The 21,503-nt window shown below is 36.1% G+C and overlaps 2 long non-coding RNA genes across 6 annotated transcripts in view; one reads left to right on the top strand and one right to left on the bottom strand.

Moving 5' to 3' along the window:
- LOC309660587 overlaps window positions 1-15,898 on the bottom strand; it is a 137,656-nt gene extending 121,758 nt beyond the window's left edge. For 4 of the 5 annotated variants that reach the window (XR_014263477.1, XR_014263478.1, XR_014263479.1 and 1 more), the window contains exon 1: window positions 1,071-15,898. This is a non-coding gene — a long non-coding RNA (uncharacterized lncRNA). The remainder of the gene's footprint in view (window positions 1-1,070) is intronic. The other variant, XR_014263481.1, reaches the window with a different exon arrangement.
- The window catches only part of LOC309660593, an 82,982-nt gene that overhangs the window by 7,361 nt on the left and 54,118 nt on the right, over window positions 1-21,503 (top strand). The window lies entirely within an intron of this gene.

Below are 21,503 nucleotides of genomic sequence, written 5' to 3'. Positions count from 1 at the left end.
CCCTTTGTACTAATTACCAGACTGTACCAGATTTTCTGGTTCAGTTCAATCCTATAATTGACTGACAGTGATGGGCAAGGAAGGGGAAAAATTCAGGCTCACCACTGCAAGCAGAGGGTCAGAAATGGTTTCACAGAGAGCTGGTCACAGGCTGGCACTAAAAGCAGGGTTAAGCAAGCATCATCAGCACTTTCTTCTAATTCTCAGGTTAAAAAGGAAATGAGGAAGAAAAAACAACAGTCCAGGCTGTTCTCATCTTACAGACCAATTCTTAGCGTGCAACCATTTTACATAAAATGAATGGAGAATAGCTTCAAGGGTAAATGGTAATTTTAGATGTCATTGATTTTTATTTTGCTTTTGGGAAGTGGATACAGGTTTGTCTTCAAAACTCAAATAGGGTCATTTTGCTAAAGTTAAACAGTCTTTTGTTTATTTACAGAAACCAGGAAAAACAATGCTGCTATTTAATTCCTAGGGCTAAAAAAATCATTAAAGTGCAAGGCTTATTTAGAAAGCCTGTGATAGGTTATGTAATCAAACTTAAGCATTTGAAAGCATCATAATTCTCACATCCTTTGCTTGTTTATAATTCACTGATTTGGATTTACTGTGTGTCTTTAGTAATAAAATGGTTGCCCATGAATCTATACCTTTTAAAATAAAAGTTTGAATAATAATTTACATGAACTTATAGTTAATGCATTAAAAAAAATAGAACACATTGAGCACTGGATTAAAGACTTAGTCGGCTGACCATCATTTGTTATTTGCTTAGAACTGTTCTCGACCCACTTTATTTCTAACCAAAAGAGCAACTCTAGCCTTAGCTACACCAAACATTAAAAGCGCAGGTACCCGAATCAGGGTCAAAATGAGACTCAGGCCATTCGGTAGGCAAGTAAGAATTATGTACTATCATGTTGAGGTCAGTTGACTTGAAATTTAATCACAGGTTAAGCCCCTTTTCTTTCCAGGCTAAAGAGTAAGCAACACCTGTGCCAGCAGCAGCTTACATTGCAGTTGACATAGCAGCCAGTTCAATTTTTAGTTACAAGTCAATTACTTACTGGAATAGAAAGAGAACATTTCATTCATTCCATGGATGGTCACTTTTCCGGAGAAACCTGTCAGGCTTTCTTTCTCCAAAAGAAGAAAAGAGAAGAAAAAGTGAAAGTTAAAAATAAGTGATATGCTGCAAAAGTTCTAGAGCTAGGCCAGCACACTATAGCAGAGAAGTTGTACAAATAGCTTACCTTCCAAATACTGAACAGAGCTGTCTTGTAAATGAGGCCTATCCCAGCTGATAAGTCCTGGGACTTTCCTCATCAGAGAATCAAAACAGGTGAAATGATAATTGGTGATCTACACCTGAGAAGAGGGCCAGCTGACTATATGAAAGGAGAGAGCAAATGAGTAAACTGTCCTTCCCCAGCTACAGTCAGCCCTTGTGCAAGGGGAGTTTCAAATGCACTGGCTATAGACTTTTGTCCAAAGCTGTGGTTCTTTTTTTTTCTCTTTTTTTCTTCTTTCTTTCTTTTCTTTTCTTTCTTTCTTTTTTTTTTTTTTTCCTTAGTGAAGCTAGATTAGTTCATACAAAACTCAACAATACAGCACTGAAACCCATTGTTGATATTCAACATTTTTCACATAGCGGAACAGAACAGACAATACGGTATCTAGGAAACCATGGGCTGGATTACAAACTGATGATATCTCATCCTTCTGGGGGCCTGTAATCCTTTTTATTACCTACCACAGTAAAAAAAAAAAAAAAAAAATCACTGTGTGTGGGGGGAAACTCTTTCAGAATAAATCAATAACATTGCTATTCTTAGGTAAATAGGATAAATTAAAATGAAATCTTGCTTGTAACACTAAATCCCAAAGTACCATTTGCCTTTTATGCAAGTTAATGATTTTTAAACTTAACCTTTATGTGAGCTTCCATAGGTTTAAAAAATTAAAATATTTGTAGATATTTGCTTAATAACAGTGTTCAAAATTAACTTGGACTTCCAATTTCTTATGATAAATACCTGGAGAGTTATTTATTTCAAAGTGCCCAATATTGAGACTAAGGACTGAGTACAAAGTAATTTTCATTAATTTGTTCTAAAATACATGTGTTGGGTTATTAGTATACTATATTTATTTTTTCCATTAAGAACACACTGAACTTCAAGATTCGGGGGGCATACTTACCTGATATCTAGTAAATTTTTTTAAACTTTTTTTAACCCCATGTCTTTTTAATTTTTTCATTTTTTAAAATGCATTTCCTGATTATGTTTAACTGCAAAGCCATTCTTTGCAAGGAAGTTATGCCTATTAACCTTTTTGAAAATCTGGTCCAATCCCTTTTTAAGATGCAATCCAGTTCCCATACTTTTCTTGAGCCTCCAAATGGTCTAGGTAGCCACAGAAGTGATTGTTCCTACCAGTTTCTTTTCATCACTTCTGCAATTGACCAATTGACAACTGATTGATGGTTATCTTTTCACTTCAACAATGAAAGAAATTACCATCACTATAGCTATGTACAGTAAATGCCTCCAGAGTAAATTACATGATTCTAAAATTCTCCTTAGCTCACTTAGTAAAACATCAACACAAAAAAGTTTCTTTTTGCGCCTCCCTTCCTGTACTGCAGATTTGGCCTTTTCTGTCAGCTGCAAAAAAAGAACTTGACAGCTTCTTTAAAAAGAGGAGTATAAAGGAACTTGAATAAAGGATGGCACTGGGCCTGTCTCAAGCAAGTGGCCATTCTTTGCACTTGGAAAAAAATTAGGCATGTGAGCACAGATAAGCCCTATAAGAATACTCTAAAGACTATTCCCAGTGACCTTGAGATTCTCTTTCCTTCTGTAACCATTCCTGAACATCAGGCTGACAACATAGATTCTGAACACAAATCTCCAACTTATTTTGAGTAGGTGTTATGTCTCATTGAAAAGAAAACATCCTTAAAATTTTAAACTCCCTTACTACACTGCAAAGACTCCCTTGCTCTTTCTAAAAGTGCTCAAACAAGTGCTATTATGCAAGTGTCACATTCATCCATTATGATATGTTGATGGACAAGGGCTTTAAATTCCACCACCAAATCTAAACTTACTGTACATGTGTATTTTATTCTCACATCAAAGTCCTGAATCCTGTCAAGGAAGGGTATTCAAACTTTTTTTTCTATCCCAATTAATTAATTTTTTTTTTTTTTGATGAAGTAAATATGCTGCTATGAAAGATGGGACTGATTTACTCTCTTATTCTGCTCCCACCCCTCTCTAAGACCACGTTTTAAAAGTAAAAAACACACCCAAACAGACAGGAAACACGATTTCTCACTATTTCCCTTGATGTCTTAGATCCATAAAGTTTGTTCTACTGAATATGACAAGGTAAACTGAACCGGAGTTTTATTGTCTAGAATGACTTGGCACTGTTTGAATCTTCTTCCACTCTATCACTGTTAGGAAGTTAAATAGCAATAAAGGAAAGCAGATTCCTTTATTCACTGCCAACTCCACCTAGGACTTGGGCTAGTGTTCTCATAATTCTGGCTTCAGATATTTAATCAGACAATAAGATTTTATTAAATGCTGACTTTATGTCCTTTATAGTGGTAAGCTCCACAATGTGTAAGAAACATGAGATAAGATCTTGCCCAGCAGAAATGGATAATTTATTTGGAGAAATAAGATATACAGGAGGAAATAGCTGCTGGATGAAACATAATGTACACATTATATAGATAACACATATATGACAGCATTAGATATTGTCACGTGATACTTGGCATATTGACAGCGCTAAATAAATTTTGTTTACTAAAAAAAACAATTTATCATCTTCCCTGTTACCTTTGCTATATTTGTCAGTGATATTATTATTCAAATATCCCAGATAAAATTCATGGAATGTCACTTTTATTTCTTTACATTTGCTCTCCAAAGACCTACATACTAGTCTAGATCTGTAGCAGGTCATACCAGTGTTAACAAAACTGCTTTCGAGATGATCTGATCTGCCATCTGTAGCCACAACATCACTGTTGGAATAACCTTTCTCCAGCTCTACTTTTACCATGTTACACACACCTTGGTTTTAGAATCTACAATGCTTCTTTTTTTTGCGTATTGCATGAAGTTGTTGGAACTTTCAAGTCCAGGGAACTTCCTTGCTTGTTAGTAGGGCACTGCAAAATCTAGTTCCAAGGTAGTACCTCTCCAGTCTTATTTCCCATCAACAAGCTAACTATTTAATAATAGTATATCTTACTATTACATGCGTACCAAGCTGTTCCATCTTTTATCCTTATCTTCTGAATTCAGTGTTCAAATAAATCATAGCCCACTTACGAATCTTTCCCTGCAGTAGCAGCTCACATATTTCTTTCTATTCCCTAATGTGTTTCATTTAATATTGACTTCAATGCACATTTGGCCCAGTTTGAATGTCACCCCCTTTACTAAGATTTCCTTATCAATTCAAATAAGATGAATATCTTCTTCTACTATGCCCCATACTTCTTGGCACACGTTTATTATAATACACATTATATTGGATTGTATTTGGATGTCATTTTCCCTAAGTAGAATTTAGGAAAGAAACTGTATTGTATGCAGATTTTTATATCCAGTTACTGGTATATAGATGCTCAATAAATGATTATTCAATAAAGACACAGTCCTAAGGAACTCTCAATCCAGAGAGGAGTTTATATTAATTGTGAGATTAAGATGGTAGCTGAATAAGTAAAACGGATTGGCAGTTGGAAAGATCAGCAATTCCTTTAGAAAGTTAACTGAATTTTCTTCCTTCTTTTTTATTGATGTATAGTTGATGTATAATATTATATAAGTCACAGGTGTACAATATAGTGATATGCAATTTTTTTTTTTGGTCAGTCCCAAACTCCCTAACTATCCCTCCCCCCACCCTTTCCCCCTGGTAACCATAAGTTTGTTCTCTGAGTCTGAGTTTGTTTCTGTTTTGTAAATAAGTTCATTTGTATCTTTTTCTTTTTTAGATTCCGCATAAAAGTGATATCATATGATATTTCTCTTTCTCTGTTTGACTTGCTTCACTCAGTATGACAATCTCTAGGTCCATCCATGTTGCTGCAAATGACATTATTTCATTCTTTTTAATGGCTGAGTAATATTCCATTGTATATATGTAAATAAACTGAATTTTTAAAGTTAATATTTAAATGTTTGTGTAATGAGGACCATATCAAAGACAATTGCTTGGAATATGGAAATTTCCCATAGAAACATAGTTGCATTTTTAGATCAGTCCACAAATTGCCTGCTTGGTCCATAACCTTGCTAAGTAGTGATAACACAGCCATTTATTGAATATTTGCTAGTTTGAACCCTGTAATAAGTTCTTCACATAAACCTAGTTCTCAGGATTACCTTATTAAGTAGTTATTATCACTGCCATTTTACAGATAGAAAGCTTGGACTTAGAGAGGTTAACTGAATCTCTCAAGGCTACCTGGTCAGTAACAGCACAGCTGTGACTGGAGCCGGTCCTATCTGGCTCTACACTTTACATTGTTCAAAACTGACTCTGACGGTGCAGATGGTATTCCTCAGTTAATAACCTTGGGAGTCTGTAAGGGATAAATATGGGGGAGGAAAATAAAAAAGGAGGAAAGTTTCCTATTTCTCATCACACAACCAGTCTGGAATATCATTGCTAAAAATTTTTCTTTGTGTATTCTGAGTTTTCTTTCTTCACACATTTCCTACTGACCCAGAGGCCTTCCTCAATGTTTCAGGTTATCAGTGTCTTAATTTTTAAAAAATTCTCTGTGGACCCCTACTTAGAGCTTCCAAGTTCTTCATACATCTTTCTCTGCCTAGTCAAAATAGCTATTACTTTAGGACATGTGGGAGTATAAAACTACACTGAAGTTGAAGCAATTCTTGCTAACATGTGAATGATGGATGTTGGATTCTTCTTTCATGTAAGCACTTTGAAAAAAATACTCAGCCTAAGTGAATATGTAAGGTTTAAAATTTCAGGCCTTGAAGCCATGTAAGTAAAACAGGCATTTTCCATAGAAACTTCAACCTATGAACAGAAGGGATTTAGAAATACATGTGGTGGTGGCGTGTGTGAGATGTAGGAGATTGTGCAGGCAGCTCTGCCTGAGAATCAGCTTCTTTAGTGATTTTTGATTTGGGGGAGACAGTCATGGACCCTTTTGAGAGTATGTTGAAGGCTCCCTCCTCACTTACACACAACCTTTTTATGTATTATTTCATGGAATTTATGGACCTTTTTGGAAACCATGGGGTTGAAGATTAAAAAACTCTGCCTAAAGCTGCTGGATTTTTTGGGGGGAGGGCGGGGATAGGGAGGGGGTACTTCTCTTTATTTCTAAGCAAGTGGATCTTAACCATGATTTCATATTAGAATTAACAGGGGGAGCCTACCATCAGATATTCTGATTTAATAGTTATGTAGTGAGTTCTGAGTAGCAGTAATTTTTCAAAAAGCTATCCTAGTGATTCTGATGTGCAGCTAAGTTTAAGAACCATTGTTCTAAGCTAGTGATTCTCAAAGTGTTGTCCTGGACCAGCTGCATCCTCTGTCTTCATCATGCTGTCTTCACTTTTAATTCACAGATGGCTTGAGAGGGATGGGAGTACAGAGGTAATCATTCTGTCAGGACAGGAGATACAGACTTGAGAGCCATTGTAATAGAAATGGCAGTGTAAACTAGCAGAGTAGATGAGTGGTCTGAAGGAACGTAGCATGTACAGTGAGAAAATAACCACAAGGTCAGCAACTCAGGGAATACTCACAGTTTGAATTAGGAGGAGGAAGTAACACTGCCAGAGGAGAAAGAAACCTGGCAGAGAGACAGGAAGAGAACATGGACTACACAGTGGCATAAAAACTTGAAGACAGGCTGACCAATCAGCAATGTCAAATGAGGCCTGCAGTTGATTGGGCTGATCTTAAAAAAGGACAAAGGAGTTGGCTAGAAGGAAGTCATTGATAACTTTTGACTGAGGAATTTAATACCGGGGTGGAGGGAAAGTCAGACTCTGGAGATTCAGAAGAGAATGGGAGGAGAAGAATGAGGTGCAGTAGGTATAAAAAATATCTTTCAAGACTGGTTGGGGAACTTCCCTGGTGGCACAGTGGTTAAGAATCTGCCTGCCAATGCAGGGTCACAGGTTTGAGCCCTGGTCTGGGAAAATCCCACATGCTGTGGAGCAACTAACCCCGTGCGCCACAACGACTGAGCCTGCGTGTCACAACTACAGAAGCCCACATGCCTAGAGCCCGTGCTCTGCACAAGAGAAGCCAACGCAATGAGAAGGCCGCGCACTACAACGAAGAGTAACCCCCGCTCGCCGCAACTAGAGAAAGCCCGCGCGCAGCAACGAAGACCCAACGCAGCCAAAAATAAATAAATAAAATAAATAAATTTATATATATATATATATATATATATATATAAAAGACTGGTTGAGAAAGAAGGAAGGAGGGCAGTGATTGGGAGCAGCAGTGATTGGGAGTAGAAGTATTCATATTTTAAGAACTAAAGGAAGAAGCCTTCAGGAGACTGTATTTGTTGAAGAAGTGGGGAAGAGGAGCTATCATGAGAAAAAAGAACAAAGTCAGGAGTAGAAAAGAAGTAAAAGGACTCAGAGTTGCCTTAGGAGTGGAGAAAGAAAACAAAGAAGGATTTATGTGGAAGAATGGTTGGTGAAGGTAAAGAGTATGAAATAGGTCATGCCCGATCGCATCAAACTTCTTTGTGAAGCAGGAGTAAAATCATTCACTAAGGCTTTAATTTTTTTTTCTTTTTTTGGATAAGAGATGGCAGAAGGTAAAGGTGCACAAGGATTTAGAAGAAGAAAAAAAGGAATGAGAAAAAAATGCATTTCTCTGTGGCCTAGTACTGGCTCTCTCCTTACTTCCGTGTCTCTATTTTGCATACTTCTATAATGTTAGCTCTTGCCTGCTTGACTTAGAGTACTTGACTTTTCAGTAGCTCTTTCCCCAACATGCTCCATAACAGGTCACGGTCCCCTGAATTTGCCCTTAGCCCTCTTCTCTATTCAGTCTCCACTTTCTCCTTGGCCATCACTCCCATGTCTTTATCAAATTGGTTGTCAAATTCAAACCCAGCCCTAGTCTTTCTCTTGAATTCTAGATCTGTATTTAGCTGTCCACTGGACATTTAGTACCTCAGCTTCACAGTGTTTAAAATCAAATTCTTTATCTGCTTCACTGTGAATCAATGTAAACATGCTCCCCTGTCTTCAGGTTCCTGTCTGTCTTTACCACACTCCCCATTAATTACAGTGGTCTCCAAAGCAAGAAGCTATCAATGATCTCTTCATATTTCTCAATTCTGATAACTAATAATTGTCTATTTTTTATTAATTTTACTTCTCAAATATTGCATCTTTTCTAATTCATATCTTGAAGTTCAACCCTCCATTGTCTGTCACAGTAACCTTCTAACAGATCTCTCGGGTTCTAATAATATGTTCCCTCTTTAACCATCGTCCATTTCATGACCAGAGATGTTATTCTAAAATGCAGATCTGTCTATGTCCCTCACCTTTAATGACTATCCATTTCCTACAGCTATGGTTTTCTGGAACCCAGGGTTCTGTAGAGAGGTTTTAAGAACTCCAAAATAAAATTATAAATATGATAATGAAAATGCATTTGTATCACTGATTAAAGTCTATTGCTACAGCATACATGATACAGATACATACGCCAATGGTGAAAAATATACTAAATGTACTACTAGACTTCTGGAGAATCCAGAGAAAAATCCAAGAATATGCGTTCATGATGCTTGAAGAACAATAAGTATGAAGGCTAGTATGGCAAGGAAACTTTCCAAACCAAATGGCCGAAAGTATTAATATCACCGTTTCCACTACTTTCATGTCTTTACCTGCAATAAGAGAGATGTATTACAAATAAACTACATAATACATACATAACAGGAGAAAGTGCTTAGCTCTGAAACATTAAATCAGGTGGGAAGAATGTGGAAAGATATATTTGTACTCCTCGAATAAAAGTAGGGAAAATAGTAGGAGTAGTGATTTTTTTATAAAGGCGATTACTGAAAATATGTTTGAGGAATCATCCAATTTGCATAGGCAAGCATTAGCTCTTAAGAAAATGCTGTTTTCTTTGCAGAACAGTTTTAGTTTATTCTGTGCAGATCACCAATTTTTATTTCATTTTATTTTGGATGCAGAGAAATTGGATCTGTCATATATTGTTTTTTTTATTGAGGTATACTTGATTTACAGTGTTTCAGGTGTACAGTAAAGTGATTCAGATATATATATATATATATATATGAATTAAATATATATATTTACTTTTTTAGATTCTTTTCCATTATATGTTATTACAAGATATTAAATATAGTTCCCTGTGCTATACAGTAGGTCCTTGCTGTTTATCTATTTTATATATAGTATTGTGTATCTGCTAATCCCCAATTCCTAATTTATCCCTCCCCCTTTTTCCCCTTTGGTAACCATAAATTTGTTTTCTATGTCTGTGAGTCTATTTCTGTTTTGCATATAAGTTCATTTGTATCACTTTTTTAGATTCCACATATAAGTGGTATGATATTTGTCTTTGTCTGACTTACTTCACTTAGTATGATAATCACTTAGTCCATCCATGTTGCTGCAAATGGCATGATTTCATTCTTTTTTATGGCTGAATAATATTCCATTTTACACACACACACACACACACACACACACACACACACACACACACACATGCCCCAGATCTTCTTTATCCATTCATTTGTCGATGGACATCCAGGTTGCTTCCATGTCTTGGCTACTGTAAATAGTGCTGCTGTGAACACTGGGGTGCATGTATCTTTTTGAATTAGAGTTTTTGTTTTTTCTGGATATATGCCCAGGAGTGGGATTGCTGGATCATATGGTAACTCTATTTTTCATTTTTTAAGGAACCTCCAGACTGTTTTCTGTAGTGGCTGCACCAATTTTGCATTCCCACCAACAGTGTAGGAGGGTTCCCTTTTCTTCACACCCTCTCCAGCACTTATTATTTGTAGACTTTTTGATGACAGCCATTCTGACGAGTGTGAGGTGATATCTCACTGTGGTTTTGATTTGCATTTCTCTAATAATTGGTGATGTGGAGCATCTTTTCATGTGCCTGATGACCATCTGTGTGTCTTCTTTGGAGAAATGTCTATTTAGGTCTTCTGCCCATTTTTTGATTGTTTTTTTGGTTTTGTTTTTGTTTTTTTGATATTGAGCTGTATGAGCTGTTCGTGTATTTTGGAAATTAACCCCTGTCTGTTGCATCATTTGCAAATATTTTCTCCCATTCCATAGATTGTCTTTTTGTTTTGTTTATAGTTTCTTTTGCTGTGCAAAAGTTTTTAAGTTTAATTAGGTCCCATTCGTTTATTTCGGCTTTTGTTTTTATTACTGTAGGAGATGGATCCAAAAAAAAATATTGCTGCAATTTATGTCAAAGAGTGTTCTGCCTATGGTTTCCTCTAAGAGTTTTATAGTATCTAGTCTTACATTTAGGTCTTTAATCCATTTTGAGTTTATTTTTGTAAATGGTGTTAGAGAATGTTCTAATTCTTTTACATGTAGCTGTCCAGTTGTTCCAGCACTACTTATTGAAAAGATTGTCTTTTCTCCATTGTGTATTCTTGCCTTCTTTGTCAGAGATTAATTGACTGTAAGTGTGTGGGTTTATTTCTGAGCTTTCTATTCTATTCCATTGATCTAGTGTCTGTTTTTGTGCCAGTACCATAGTGTTTTGATTACTGTAGCTTTGTAGTATAGTCTGAAGTCAGGGAGCATGATTCCTCCAGCTCTGTTCTTCTTTCTCAAGATTGTTTTGCCTATTCGGGGTCTTTTGTGTTTCCATGCAAATTTAAAAATTTTTTGTGCTAGTTCTGTGAAAAATGCCATTGGTAACTTGATAGGGATTGCAATGAATCTTTAGATTGCTTTGGGTAGTATGGTCATTTTAACAATATTGATTCTTCCAATCCAAGCACATGGTATATCTTTCCATCTGTTTGTGTCATCTTCAGTTTCTTCCATCAGCATCTTACAGTTTTTGGAGTACAGGTCTTTTGCCTCCTTAGGTAGGTTTATTCCTAGGTATTTTATTCTTTTTGATGCCATGGTAAATGGGATTGTTTCCTTAATTTCTCTTTCTGATAGTGCATTATTAGTGTATAGAAACTCAACAGATTTCTGTGTATTAATTTTGTATCCTACAGCTTTACTGAATTCATTGATGAGCTCTGATAGTTTTCTGGTAGCATTGTTAGAATTTTCTACGTACAGTACCATGTCATCTGCAAACAGTGACAGTTTTACTTCTTCCTTTCTAATTTGGATTCCTTTTATTTCCTTTCCTTCTCTGATTGCTGTGGCTAGGACTTCCAAAACTGTTCAGTAATAGTGGCGAGAGTGGGCATCCTTGTCTTGTTTCTGATCTTAGAGGGAATGCTTTCAGCTTTTCACTGTTGAGTATGATGTTAGCTGTGGGTTTGGCACTTAGTAGGAACAGCAATTTACTCTCCTGACGGGCAGACCATGTGCTTCTCTTTCTTTTCCCTTCCTTGCTCTGTCTGAACCCCAGTTGATGCCCCTTCCTAGGCTGCCCTCACATTTCATCTCCATACAAAGCTGCCAGGAACTCGCTGTGACTGAATTGCTTCCCCCTCATCAGGATAGGCCCCTCTACTGAAAAACTCTTTATCTTGGTAGAATGAAAAAGAAACTGGCCACATCATCATCATTATTACTTTTTTTTTTTTTAATAAATTTATTTATTTATTTATTTTTGGCTGCATTGGGTCTTCGTTGCTGAGTGCGGGCTTTCTCTAGTTTTGTCAAGCAGGGGCTACTCTTCATTGCGGTGCGCGGGCTTCTCATTGCGGTGGCTTCTCTTGTCGCGGAGCATGGGCTCTAGGCACACGGGCTTCAGTAGTTGCGGCACGCAGGCTCAGTAGTTGTGGCTCGTGGGCTCTAGAGTGCAGGCTCAGTAATTGTGGCACACGGGCTTAGTTGCTCCACGGCATGTGGGATCTTCCCGGACCAGGGCTTGAACCCCTGTCCCCTTCATTGGCAGGTGGATTCTTAACCACTGTGCCACCAGGGAAGTCCCTATCATTATTACTTTTTGAAGCATCCATTTAAAAGGTCTTGTAGACTCCCTACAAGAAGAAGGCATCTTCTTTTTACTCACCTTATTGTTTTCATTATTTTACCCCTCAAGCAAGCATATTAGACAATTAAAACAAGTTGGAGTCAAACTTTTCAATGTCTTGATTAAGATTTTTATGTTCAGTAGTCAGTGGCATGTAATTTTGGAAGTATGATGCCAGTTTTAATTAATTTTCATAGGTTTGCTAATTAAAACAATTAAGAGGTAGGGCTTACCCATTGGAAAAATAATTGGAGGATCTCTTGAACATTATCCTTGAGGTTTCACACAAGCACAAATGGTGTAAATTTGTTTTAAAAATAGCTGGAAACCCGAAAGAAGTAATTATAACATCAAACCGAAGTTGTGTCTGCATTTACCTTTTAAAAAAATTATAGGAGAGAAAATTTTCCTTGAACTTCTGGAAGCCACTTCTGCCTGCCGCTGTGTTCATGGTGGTAATAATAATTTGGAATAACACCAGACTGTTTTTTCAATAACAGCATGATATGTAAACTTTAAACTCTAGAGATCAATGTTGACAAGACAAAATTCTGAGAGATGAGAAAATGAGGGAACAAACACTGAGAAAGCCCAAGGGAATGGAAGGAGAAATATCTAATGTAAATTCATAATAATTCTATTGCCAACAGGATGCAGTCCTTGATATCAGTGGGTTTCCAACTTTTTTGAAGTCACAGATCTTTACAGTCAAACATATTTCTTAGAAGGTTGACACAGAACATAATTCTTGATAGTAGTGGAATATGACAGGAGTGACTATGAAAAGAAAAATGAACAAGATACAGGAATACTCAAGCAGCAGTTTAGTATAGGGGTTAAATGCAAGAACTCCGGTGTCACGCTATCTAGGTTTTAATCCTGGTTCCACCTCTAAAATAGGGGTAATAAAACCTATCCTCCCCCCCAAAAAAAAACCGTATCCCAAAGGGTTGTTATGGGGATTAAATGAGTTAATATATGTAAATCACTTAGAACAATGTTCTATCCAAAATAAAGATTAGTTATGTTTATAGTTATCCTCACTCACATTTAAAATATAAAAAAATTAGTAATTTCTCCAAGACACTCCAAAGCAATTTCCATTTTTTTAAAAATAAATTTATTTATTTTTATTTATTTATTTTTGGCTGTGTTGGGTCTTTGTTGCTGTGCGTGGGCCTTCTCTAGTTGCAGCGAGCGGGGCTACTCTTTGTTGCAGTGTGTGGGCTTCTCATTGTGGTGGCTTCTTTTGTCGCGGAGCACAAGCTCTACGTGTGTGGGCTTCAGTAGTTGTGGCGCATGGGCTCAGTAGTTGTGGCTCGCGGGCTCTAGAGCGCAGGCTCAGTAGTTGTGGCGCACCGGCTTAGTTGCTCTGCGGCACGTGGGATCTTCCTGGACCAGGGCTCGAACCCGTGTCCCCTGCATTGGTAGGCGGATTCTTAACCACTGCACCACCAGGGAAGCCCCAATCTCCATTGTTGTAGTTTACCCAAATGTTGTTATACAACCTTGCAGAGGCCCAGAGTTTTGGGGAACAATGATTTAAAACCTCAGTATATTATCAGGAGTCTTAAAAATGTTGATACCCTTTGATTCTATAATTTTACCTTAAGGAACCTAGCCTAAGGAAATGATAAAAATGCAAACAATTATAAACAAAAATATTCATCACAGCATTATTTATGAATAAAAAATTTTAAAACTAAATGTCAAAAAATAGGGGAATAAATAAGGAATTATTTAAATAGATGATAGAATATTTATAAGGTAGAATATATGCAGGCATTAAAAATGTTGGCCTCTGGCTATCTTTCATAATGAATGTTAATTATATGTGAAAACGCTCATGGTATAGTGGTAAATGAACTCAGCAAAATATATAACTGTATAGTCTGGTCTTGACTCTTTAAAAATATGTCTAGAATACACCTTTGAAAATATACTAATAAATTAACATTATTTCAGAGGGTTAGAACAAAGGTCATCAAACTTCTTCTGTAAAGTGTCAGCTAATGTAAACATTTTAGGCTTTGCAGACCATAGAGTTTCTGTCACAACTACTAGACTCTGCTGTTGTGGTGTGGAAAGCAGCCATAGGTCGCTGTGTTCCAATAAAACTTGATTTACAAAAAATAGGCCTGTTGGCCATAAAATGCCAACAAATGCATTTATTTCCTTTTTAAATATTTTTCTCAATTTTCCACAGTGAGAAAAACATAAATTACTTTTGTAGTCTAAAAATTAAAATAACACATGTTATAAAAAGCAAAATACTCTTTGCTATAAAGAATAAGAGATACCATAGATAGTTAGAAAATGGCTATTATAGACTTCTGTAATTTATAAATTCATATCAGGTCACATTAGAAATGACATGCTTAAAAATAAAAGCCTCCAGTGATTGCATATTACACTTAGAATGAAGTCGAAAATATTTTACGTAGCCTGTAAGGCCCAAAAGACCTGACCTCTGGCTTTATCTCCCAATTCATTTCCTACCACTCTCTCCCTTGATCACTTGCTCCAGCAGTGCTTGCATTGACATGGGGCACTGGAATTGAGCATTTAATGCAGACTTGCATAAACAGACTGTTAACGTCCTCATCTTCTCATAAGAGGTCTCTGCCTACAAATCCAAGAGTCCTGGAAACGACTTAAAAAATTTATTCAGTCATCTAAATTCTTTTTAAAAACCTAGGTATTTTTATTGTGTACATAAAATACTTGTATTTGATTCAGTTTTCTCTATTTTTCATCCAGCCCGCGCAAGTTCAAGGAATCAACTAAAACACCAAATAGCCTCAGATTTTATTTTTGAATTTAGAAAAGCTAAAATTTTATAAAGAGCAATAGATAATTTATTTTCCTTTTCGCCTCCCTCTTGTAAATCCTCTTCCACACCCTTGGTTACATTGATACACAGTGTATATATTCATATATCTATCAAACACTTTTTATTTTGCAAAGCAGGTAAAAAAGGGAATGTCTGGTTTTAAGCCGTGTTTCTTTTATTATGAGAAATTTAAGCAAATTTTAGTATGTTTAAAAGCCATTTTTGTTTCCAAGCCTGTGACCTATATTCATGACCTTTGTTTTTCTATTATCCTTTAGTTGTCTTTTTTTAATATGTTGTAGGACTTTTAATATGTTATGAAAACTAGCTTTTTTCTGTCATATGTGCTGTAAATAGCTTTTCTATTTTGTCTTAATCATTTACTTACCTTGCAATGCAGAAATTAAAAAAATTTTTAATGGTCAAACTGATGGGTCTTTGTTGAAGTCTTCTGAAATTTATATGATGCTTTGAAAGACCTTCCCCACTCCAAGACTGTAAAACGAAATTTTTTTTTCCCCTTAGATCTTTGCTCCATCTGGGATTTATTTTAAGTAAGGAGTGATAGAAAAGTGCATACCGCATTCTTCTGCTGATTTAGTCAGGCAAGACTCTCTGATTGCAGAGTGATACAGCCTGATTTCTTTAAGCTATCAGGTACTTATCACTCAAAATATGTGTGAAACCATCCAACAAAATAACATAATGTTAACCTGTGGCAAAACGTTTTCAATCAGTTATTTAGATCAGTATTTTCTGAACTTCAGTCATTCAAATACTCCTCTGTAATTTTTGACATTTCCACATTAACTCCTATAATATTATTTTCTTAATACTTTAAATTGCCTCTTTTTATGTTGGTAATTTTATTGAAGAAGAAAACTTTATATCAATTTAATATTGTAATTAAATTTCTGAAAGCATACTAAAATAAATAAATAATAAAATAAATTTTTACCTGTACACCACTAATACCTCACTTACCACTTTGAAAAACAGTGATCTAGTTAAAGTCAAATATATAGAAGTTTGGAGCTCTCTAAAATGAAACATTGGGATGACTGACAGAAATATTGAGTTTTTATACTAGAAGTGTAATTGGTCTGGTAAACACCATACACATACATGCACACATACACACACTTTTTCACTAAAACAAAAGTAAATAGAAAAGCTTATTCTGCCTCTCTGGATGAAACATTCTCTACAACTCTAAAGAAACACATTATACTGTTTAAGATAAGTTTTGCTCTTTGCAGATTAAAACACCTGCCACTATATTAAAAATAATGAAATAGAATGGCCCAAGAGGAATTGTAAAGAGTATTTCATTTTGCCTAGTTTTTGAAAATGGATAGCTTCAACATTAATTCCAGGTAGTACAGGCTTTTTTTTTTTTTTTTTTTTTTTTAAATTTATTTTTGGCTGCATTGGGTCTTCATTGCTGTGCACAGGCTTTCTCTAGTTGCGGCGAGCGGGGGCTACTCTTTGTTGCAGTGCGCGGGCTTCTCATTGCGGTGGCTTCTCTTGCTGCAGAGCACGGGCTCTAGGTGTGAGGGTTTCAGTAGTTGTGGTGCGCGAGCTCAGTAGTTGTGGCTCACGGACTCTAGAGTGCAGGCTCAGTAGTTGTGGCACACGGGCTTAGTTGCTCTGCGTCATATGGTATCTTCCCAGACCAGGGATCGAACCGTGTCCCCTGCATTGGCAGACGGATTCTTAACCACTGCACCACCAGGGAAGTCCAGTACAGGCTTTTTGAGAATAATGATAATCCTACTTGAGTCCAGCTATATCCCTAGACATATAGAATAAAATCTATGGTGAAGATAAATTCTTTTGACCATATATTTACATTCTATATTACTCTTCGTATCTAGAAGTAGATGATGATTTTACAACTTATATTTAGACAACAGGATTTAAGTAATTAGTGAGATAATCTGAGGCAATGTACTATATAGATTCCTGGAGAACAAGGCAGCTGAAGAAGAGGATGTTAGTTTTCAGTCAAACTATATGTACAGCCACTAAGTGAAAAGGGAACACTACTGGGTTGTTCTATGATAACTACAGTTAAAAAAAAAAAAGAAGGTCAAAAAGGTCTTTAAGTGGCAACTAATGATGTAAAATCTCCCAGATATCTAATAGTATGTATTCAGGATATGATACTGTTTCGTTTTATTGCTTCATCAATAATGAAAACAAAGGTAGCTAGTATTTAGTAAGTGATATGCTTACTATGTACCAGGTATCTTTAAAACTCCATCTTATTTAATGCTCATGATATTTCCTCCATATTAGAAATGAGAAAGTGGAGTCCCTGAGAAGTAAAGCAATCTTGCCCAAGTCACACGATTAGAAAGCAGAAGAGCTTCGAGTAAAACTCAGGCCCTTAGAAGATCAGGCTTTTTCCGTGAAAGCATGATGCTTCCCCAGTCAGTCTAGCTCCTTCCACCTCCTGAGACTAACCTTTCTTCTGTCTTGGAAGGTAAATCCGGTCAGAATAAAGCGCCTGGACCTCACATGCAGCCTCTCTCCTGGCAGGAGAGAGAAGAGCAGTTTAAGGAGCCGAGTCTGGCTTTCACTTAAGAAGGATGGTGATGATAATTGGGGTAATTGTTAAAAAAAAAAACAACTGCAGGAGCCACATAAAACCAATATCTCAAAATAAAAAGTTTTAGACTTTTGTAATAAGTAGTCTTTCAGGCCACAAGGATTTATTCGGCATCCATGGGGGTGCAGAGCTCTGTAGTAGCTTCCTGCACCCCTTCATCCATCCCCCGATTTAGTTCAAATAATTCATGCAGTCTGGGCTGAAAAGAAACAAACAACATTTGCAGGATTTCATTTCATAAATCCCCCTGCAGGGCATTGACTGGCAGCTCACTGCATTTCTTATAGCACATTTCACATCCCTGGGGTGTACAAAACACTTGCACTAATGTAAATGATGAGAATATCAAATGAAATGTTTATGGAGATTTTTCTAAGCTGCTACTTAGGAACCCATTCTCTGTAGAAATTTGTTGCCAGGATTCCCAAAAATTAAACAGAAATATACTAATTAGAGTCAGCAAATAAGAAAATTTTTTTAGCATTTCCCATAAGGTCATGATATACTATTCTAAAGGTGATTCTCAGATAATTTTGGGAAACAAGTTATCAGGCACTATAAAAGAGTAGTCAGTCAAAGGTAGTTACTCAGTGAGGATGTGGAGAAAAGGGAACCCTTGTGCACTGTTGGTGGAAATGTAAATTGGTGCAGCCACTGTGGAAAACAGTGTGGAGGTTTTTCAAAAAATTAAAAAATTTAAAATATGATCCCGCAATTCCACTTTTGAGTGTTTATCTGAATAAAACACAAACTTGAAAAGACATATGCACTCCTATGTTCATTGCAGCATTGTTTACAATAGCCAAAATATGGAAACAACCTAAGTGTCCATCAGTGGATGAATGGATAAAGATGTGGCATACACACACACACACACACCAGAATATTATCAGCTATAAAAAAGAACTAAATCTTGCCATTTGCAACAACATGGATGGACCTTGAGGGCATTATGCTAAGTGAAATAAGACAGACAGAGAAAGACAATTACCATATAATTTCACTTACACATGAAATCTAAAAAACAAAAGAACAAACAAAACAAAACAGAAACAGACTCATAGATAGAGAAAACAAACTGGTGGTTGCCGGAGGGGAGGGAGTTGGTGCAAAATAGGTGAAGGTGATTAAAAGATACAGAATTCCAGTTGTAAAATAAATAAGTCATGGGGATGTAATGTACAATATAGGGAATATAGTCAATAATATTGTAATAACCTTGTACTGTGACAGATTGTTACTAGACTTATTGTGGTGATCATTTCAAATGTATATAAATATTGAATCACTATGATGCACACCTGAAACTAATATGGTATTATATGTCAGTTATACTTCAATTAAAAATGTAGTTGCTCAAAGTAAACATTGTATGGTATACAGAGAATAGACTTGAGAGACAAATAAACCTAGGTTCTAGACTCTGATCCATCAGTTCTTAACTGACTAATCATATAATAAAGAAGTCTCTGAGAAACAATGCCCACATTTGTTAAAATAGGGATAATACCTGTCTCAGGGGACAGTTATGGGGATTAAATGAAATAATGACCAATGTAAAACACATAGCAAACTTGCTGGCACTTAGAAGGTATTCAACAAATGTTAATTCCTTTCCCCTTTTGCATCCCAAATAGTTACAATATACTGATCACTTACCTATTTACTTGATTTCTAATTGACAAACAAAAGCTACAGGGGAAAATATAATCTTAAAGAGATCAAGATCAAGGTTGTCAGATATTTCTTATAGCGAGGTACCTTGCATTGTAGGCACATTTGATATAGAGTTGAAGTTTCTTTGCAGAACATATTAGGATGTCATGTAATCTAGTCTGCAGAAAAATAAAGGACATTTCAATAGTGGCTCCATTTTGTAATTTTTATGAGTATTATCACCAAAGTGATCTTTGATCATATACCAATTCTCATTTCATTATGTTTATAATTTATTTTTTATATTTATAGAGGTACCCCAAATGTTTTGTTAATTTACTCTTTAAAAGCTACTGTAAGGTATGATGTATAACAATCATGGAATAATAATAATGGAACAATAATTATAGATAATATGTTAGCTAAAATATAGCACTTACCACATGCCAAGTATCTGATGTGTGCATTTAACTGCTTTACTCATTTAATACATCCAACAACCCAAAGAGAAGGTATTATTATTATTATTATTATCCTGTTTTACAGTTGAGAAATGGCACAGAGTGATTAAGTGCCCGAGATCTAAAGTAGATATGTAAAGTAGGAAACATAAAAGGGAGGGAAAAATGATAAAGTATCTGTTTATTATAAAATTTTAGCTTTTCTAAATTCAAAACTAAAATTTGAGGCTATTTGGTATTTTCGTTGGTTCCTTGAACTATTTGGGCTGTTGCCCTATCAAGAATCTTCTCACTATGATAGTGTGGATTTGTTTCCTTTGTCACAGGCTGTACTTTTCTATAACAAATATCTGGATGAAAACTACAGAAAATTGAATAAAGTACTTTTTTTTGTACACAGTACAAATACCTACATTTTTAAAGAATTGCTCCAATGATTGAACAGATTTTTTTTTTTTAAGTTATTTCCAAGACCCTTGGATTTGTAGGCAGAGTCTTTGTATGAGAAGTTGTTAGTGGTACCACTGTTATGTCATATGTGGATCTAGGGTTGTGGACTATAAAGGTGAATATGATATAATCTTGCCTGAAATGAACAGGGTACTTATATTGGCAATGTCAGCTATTTGATTTCCTGAAATATTCTGAGGGATAATATAACCATATTATGACCTGTTCATAGGTTCCAAGTATTCCTTAACAGCAACTGCCAGTCAGTGTTAAATCTGGCTTGAACACACTATAATTTCAATTAAGTGACAAACCATTTAAATATGCACATAAATAAATTGCATAGAAAAATTATGGAAGGAGAGCAGAATGATCTAACTAATGCATGTCACACTTATGGTAAACACCTATCATGACAAATTTCCCTGACATTCTTCTCTCTAGTGAAAATATATACAGTAATATTTCTATTAAGGATGCTTTTAACAATAAACTTTGATGTCAGAAGCCTCGTTGTGAGAAGGAGGAGGAGGATTAGAGACAGCTTTTGGGGCATTCTTGTCTTGTCAGTTTAATGGGACAATGTACTCAAGTGTTAAGTGTATATTGCTGTGGATTTTGGTCTTTTGGGCTACTTGGGAGATTGTGCCCACTCTTAAGTGGATCTTAAGAGGCCAAATGGCAGGGGGCATTTTTGCTAGTTTCAGGCCACTTAAATCCATATAGTAAGGTATTTCAGTGAGGCTTCTGTCCTGGTTTGCCTTGGAGAAGTTCGTATATGAGATGGTTTCCTTCTCTTCTATACAGTGGTTGCCACGAACCCAGATCTGAGGAAATGAGATCTGGTCCAATCTCCCTCCCACTCAACTCTCCCCAAGTCCAAATCAAGTGTGTGACTGTGGACATATGACAATCTCTTCATGCCTCAGTTTCCTTATCTGTAAACTTAGGGTGATAATAGAACGTGTCTTACAAGGTGGTTGTAAGGATTAGTATTACCTGTGATTAGATGATTGTATGGTGGAACAGATCTGGGTTCAAATACTGGTCTTACTGTATAATACTACCCCTGTGACCTTGGGCAAAATACTGAATCTTCTGAGCGACAGTTTCTGTACACTGCCAACCTTTCAGGGTGGATGAGGATAAAAAAATTAAAAAATAATGTATGAAAATTACCTAGACCATGCTAAGTATGTGTGTGTGTATGTTAGTTATTTTAAATTAAGCCCTCATTTGTGTGTCTACT

This window comes from Balaenoptera physalus (genome assembly GCF_965194825.1).
Source record: "Balaenoptera physalus genome assembly, chromosome: 4".
NCBI classification, from domain to species: Eukaryota; Metazoa; Chordata; class Mammalia; order Artiodactyla; family Balaenopteridae; genus Balaenoptera; species Balaenoptera physalus.
Note: the sequence above shows the minus strand (reverse complement) of the source record. Positions and strands in the feature narration are given on the sequence as shown.